The sequence below is a fragment of the Taudactylus pleione genome, unplaced genomic scaffold, assembly GCF_031769625.1.
Source record: "Taudactylus pleione unplaced genomic scaffold, aTauple2 ptg000242l, whole genome shotgun sequence".
Classification (NCBI taxonomy): domain Eukaryota; kingdom Metazoa; phylum Chordata; class Amphibia; order Anura; family Myobatrachidae; genus Taudactylus; species Taudactylus pleione.
In genome coordinates, this window is record NW_028284644.1 from 8,756,748 (window position 1) to 8,762,846 (window position 6,099).

The window sequence follows — 6,099 nt, forward strand, 5'->3', positions numbered from 1 at the left end:
GGATCTTTTACTTTATAGCTATGGAACCTTTTGTGTAAGTGTGCATTATGTAAGTATTAGGGATATGAGAAAAGACGCTAGTTAGGTTTATCTGATTTGGGGCAGATGTGCACACATGCAGCTAATAAACAGCGTTTGCATGCAGGATATTGTGCATTCGCTACTGAGCGTCATGTTAGCAGCGCAACTGTGCGTAATGTGCGGTGTTTATGCATGAGATTCTATCTATGATGGACTTTATATATATATATATATATATATACATACACACACATATCTCATTCCTTCCTAACAGTTTCACACTGCAATGCAAATGTGTTACCCCCAGCTGTGGAGCTGGGACCCATTCTGTCTGGGAGTGAGACTAAAACCTGCTTAGGATTCAGACAAATTCAATTGTGTAGATCAATGTCTGGGTTATATTACAATTGCCACAACTATACTTGTCTATATACAGGGATTCCCAATTTGTATGTAAAACACAGTATTCTGGTGTATTGTCTATTCTATTTACTTTTCTCAGGAGGCTGTTTTTCTAGTTGTTTTTGGTATATTTTTGGTATATTTCTCTATGCAAGGTTGTCTCCAGAATGTGCCTGTCATGGCTTCTAAAAAGATTATCAAAAACATTGCCATCTGTACTTAGCTCGTGAGTTGTAGCTTAAAATGGCGCTGGTCACAAAATGACGTCTTGCAGATTCTTGTTTCTAAAATGGAGTCTAGCTGCCATTCGCAAGATGGCATCGTGCACGCTAATTTTTACGCTGATTCCATCTCAGCCACTAATCCAGCTTTGACAGTCCACCCTTTGATAGCGAACAACATGCTATCACATCCTGATGTTAAAATTAATTTTAGGCATACATTTATATATTACTTAATGTTATTAGGGGATTGCACAAGGTGGTTCTTAATCCATCAATAATGTGTCTCTAGGAGGGGACATAAAACTACCATTATACGCACACCACGGACCTTGGGAGATCATGTGAAAGATGTGAGGATGCACCAGTCCTATAAAGGAAGTTTTGATTGGGAATTAGGGACTTACATTATTTGAGGTGTTTTTAAAATAACATTTTGATAATACTTTTTATGCACATCTAAATATAATACATTATATGATGGTATTTCTAGTTCAGGGTTGTAATGCAGTTCTACATTTACCTCAGTATTCATATTGTCATTCCTGACCACCATCATAATTTCGTTCCTTCGTGTTACCTTATTTTTAAATTTTCCACACTTCAACACATTAGGAACACACTTGACACATATGCCAATTACTATGATGACAACCAATATAAGGATCAGGAGTTTACCTATGCTTGCGATCATTTCCTGGACCCACTCCCCTAGACCTGAGAACCACTTCATGGGGTTCAACCATGACACCCATTCCTCTACCTTTTCCTCTACTTCAGCCACTGAAGCGTTATGGTTCTTCCGAAATTCCCATTTTAGCTGCAGAATTTCATCCATCTTCCGGTCTATCACCTCCTTGGGGTCACTGGTGTTATCAGTAATATATGTGCAGCACTTTACTCCAAACTGGGTGGCCAAAGTTACGCAATACCCTTCAGTGACAGCTGTTAAATAATTTAGCACTAGTCTGTGTTGCACCAGTTCTTTCTTATACGCTTGCAATTCCCTACCTGTATACCTGAAGGTGTCATCATACATCTCGGTGATATTATCTATCAGTTTAGCAAGATCTTGGATATATCTAAAATTTTGCGTACCCCGAGCGATCCTGGTGGGATCCAATGCAGCTAAAACTTGAAAGCCAGTTGTCTCACTACTTAACTGAGTGGCTTTATGCATATCACCAGGTATCATATTTCTCTGGTCTCTGTGTTCATACTGTGTGTGAAGATATGGTGATGGTGTGTTTTTATGAATGCCAAGAATTTCACCATGTGTAAGGGTCATAATTTCTGGAAGTAGTCTTCCCAAGTAACATAACAATTACGGTACTAAGATTGGTCAGACACTCCCCTGATTTGGCATAGCACTCCTCCTCCTGACTCCACTCCATCAGCACTGCCATCAGCTCCCATCTCCTCTATCAGTCCTCCATCACAGAAACTGGGTATCCCCAAACAAACCAAGATGATGGGAACTCTGGAAGAAGAATACAAACATGAACACAGCAGAACAATCCCTTGCTGCAACACTGAACTACAGTTTTCTTTTAGCTCAGGTTTCTCATTGTCACCTTTTTAATCCTCCCGGCACAAGCTCGCAATCGACAGGTCCACGTTATCGGCCTCGTCTACGCCTTGTATCTCCACCGGTTGGTTAGCCTCCCTGTAGTGAGTGGAATGGACCCACGTATCTTCCCCGGCCACCCTTTGAGGATGTGGTACTTTGTCAACAACATCAGATACGGACCTTTCCACCGATCAGTCAGGACCTGAACATAGGAAATTATTGGATCATAACGGATTCTCCAGGTTTAACATCATGAGAGTTTGCTTCAGTCATGTTAGTTAATATTTTCAATTTCAGTTATTCTTACTCATCTTCGTGAGACACTGCACAGTAACCTCATTATCATATTTTCACATGAGACTGCCTGTTAAACAGTATTTCAAAGGGGGACAGGTAGACAGATGGTCTGGGATGATCTTGATATTAATACCCATCACCTTACACAGGTTATAGAAGACATTACTTGTGAAATGAGTATCCCTCCTATATTCAATTATTCTAGGGATACTGTATTTGTACACACATTCCTGCAATTTAAATTCTGTTATCAATATCTGCTGCTCTAAATATTGCCTGGGCCCCTGGGTTGGACAGTATTCCGAGTATTTGACCTTAGCCTGGCATGGCTGCCGTTTGTCCTTAGCGACCTTGTGTCCTGTGTGTGAGAGATAAAGCACAACAGTTTAATATCATTTAAACATGACCTAAATACAACAATAAATCGTCGACATTTTACATTAGAACAGATCCATTGGCAGGTTGAAAAGATTGTAAACAGTCATATAAAGCCTGGGAGAAGATGCTGGGGTTGTCTATGAACCCATGGGACACTCGTGTCCATGTGTAGTGTACACCTCCCCCTAAGTGGGAAAAGAAAAATACTGACAGTCAGGGTGTTAGGACACAGGGAAGAAAGCAGAACAGAGATTGGGTATCAGTTACATCAGTTACCATTACCAGTTTTTCCCTAGTACTTCCCGTCAACCTGTCTATCTGCAGACCACAAGTATGACCCAACTCCTAGCATTGGCTCTCACTCTGCAATAAAGCATTAACGGCCACAATTGGAGCCGGTGCCTGTTGGACATTTGCTGGTCTCTCTGCATATCCCTTATGGGGATATCCAGGTACTCCCTGGTTTGGGGGTCCTACCCTCTTTGCCATGCAGCTCTTACTTATGTGTCCTGGCTGGTTGCAATTAAAACACTTCCATGGGAAGGATTGTTGTGTGGGTTGAGCAGGAGAGAAAGGTGGTGGGTATGGGTAAGGATATTGAGGAAAAGGATATTGTGGGAGGTATGGAGCTTGTGGGTAGTATGGGACTTGTGGTTGTGTAGGATAAGTGGGATAAGGCTGTGTTTGCTGTGGTGTAGGATTAGTGAGGGCAAATAACTGTTCAAGTGCAGGTGTGGGTGCAGGTGTGTCTGCTGGCTGTGATGTTACCGTCATTCCTTCCAGAGCTTGAGTACTGACAGCCATTAGTTTCTCGCTGTGTGTCTCTCTCTTCTTTGAGATGTTTTTCTCATGTTCTATGGCGGATTCTATGAGGGTATCTATTGTGACTCCCCTCCAGCCAGGCTGTGAGGTCTGAACCTGGGTTTTTAGGTTCTTTTTAAGGCCATCCATGAGTATGGTGACAATCATTCCCCTGTGGTGAATGCTATCTTGAATATCCTCTAACCCAGTGTACTGGGTCAGAGCCTGCAGAGTCCGGTCACAATAATCTTCTGCAGATTCACTCTCTTTTTGTTTTATGGTGAAAATTTTGTTCCAGTTAACTACTACTGGAAAATATATACCCAAATGCGGGAAATATTACCTTGGTTTACTTGGTCTGTTAAAGGAACGTCACCATCCAATACACAATCCGTGATAAATTTTGTCACGTCGATATTGCGTGGTAGACAGGCCCTTAACACCACCCACCAATCTTTATTGGTGGGCTCATGAGAACTACCCAAATTTCTCAAAAATCTTTGACATTTGGCTAATTCCTTTTTGGGATCGAGGAAATCATTTATGATTGAATTTAGCTCTGCTCTTGTCCAAGGACAATGCATTACCACATCCCTTGTAGGTACAACTCCGTTCGCGTCCGCATTCCCATTTGGAACAGTGATTGTCCGAATGGGATGCAGACTGGCCGCAGTGCTACCTTTGACCTTATTACCTGGCTGGGGGTTTAATCTGTTGCTGCAACGTATAGTATTAACAACTTCCTCCACGGGCGCAGAGGAGTTTAACACTTCCCGTGCTGTTACAGATGGAGATGGTGGCACCACTTGAGCTTGTCGTGGTGTCGCATCTAACATGTGCACAGCATGGGAAACGGCAGACATAACAATAGGCTCATCATCCACATCATAAACATTTTCTTTATGGTTACTTAAGAGAGGGTACAAGTTGCTTGTTACATTTTTATGAGTTTTTTTCTACTTCAGGGTCCATAGGGTATCCACAGGATACCTTGGGGGTATAGGCGATGGTGGCAGACATCCAGGCACCACAGAGTTAAATTTTCAGCCTCCCAGGATGCACTGGGGTCCCTCTCCTATACCCCGCCCCCGAGCCTCAGGCCACTCAGTTTTCGTCGGTGCCTGGCCGGACCAGTCGCACCGTACAGAGGGGGGTCTTTTTAAGGCCCCTGAATATTTCTTCGCAGCTGTGGCTGCACAACTAGAGTGCTCTCAGTATTGACATCCATGCTGTCACTCCTACACCCCGCCGGTACCGATCCGGGGATGCTGGTAGGTAGCTGGGGTCACAGCTAGCGGTGACCCCGGCTACCTGGACTGTGGCTGGATGCACAGGGAACAAGGTAAGCGGCGGGGTCCCGCGGTGGGCACCCGCCGGTAACACAGTCCTGTTTGGTTCCCAGGCAGGGGGCTCCCTGGGGACCGGCTGCACGTGGGGCCAGGTACTGATCCTGCACCTTCCACTAGACCACCAGGGACAGCGGGCCGCAGCATGTGCGGTACAGCGCGGCGTCCCAGGGGTTAATAGCAGGCCAGGGGAGAATGCCTTCCCTGTCTCACAGCCAGCGTCTCCCCCGCTGCACAGTGCCATTCCACAGCGGTCTGAGCGGGCTGTCAGCGCTCCTCCCCCGGGCCCTGCCTTCTCTCTGCTCCTTGGTGGCCATTTTCTCACTACATATGCTGGGGATGGCAAAACCTGCTGGAAGCTGAAACAGATGCCATTGTGGTCCGGGTCCTCCGCATACCTCTCCTTCAATTAAGGTCAGTGTATGCAGCACTGCTTCCTACCAGGCTCTGGTCTGTGTAGTTGATCGCAGTGTTTGTAATGCAGGATATTATCTGTGCATTGTATGTGACTTTAATGCTAGCGCTGTTTGCCTGTACTTTCATTTTTGACTGTCAGCCTTTCTCCTATCCCTGTTCTTCTGCTACAGCCGTTGCGGTGCAGTGTTGCAGGGTGTTTATTACCTCACAGTAAACGTGGTTTTTCTGTGTGGGAGGTCACATACGCTCCGTTCACATTCCTCATGTCTGAAAGTGAACGAGGATATCCTCTTCCAGCTATAATGTACTGATATCAAGTGCAGTTAGCGGAGGGATATAAAGACGCTGAGGGTTTATGGAGGGCATGTTGTATTATATATCACACCCCATTTCTGTCACTGTGCCTGCACAATAAAGGGGACCACCCTCGGCTGGCTAAGATGCTTACAGCCCTTGTGGGCAACGCCCCCTGCATTTCCCCTTTGGGGTTATCGCAGCCTGTGGTGGTCTCATCACATGCAGGGGTCTCTGGACAGTTGATGGTACCCCAGTGTATCCTGTTTTCGCCCCCCCAAGTCTCGCAGGAGCCTGTGTGGGTGAATTTATTGTCCAAATGGTATAGCACCTGATGGACGTTTTACAGGGG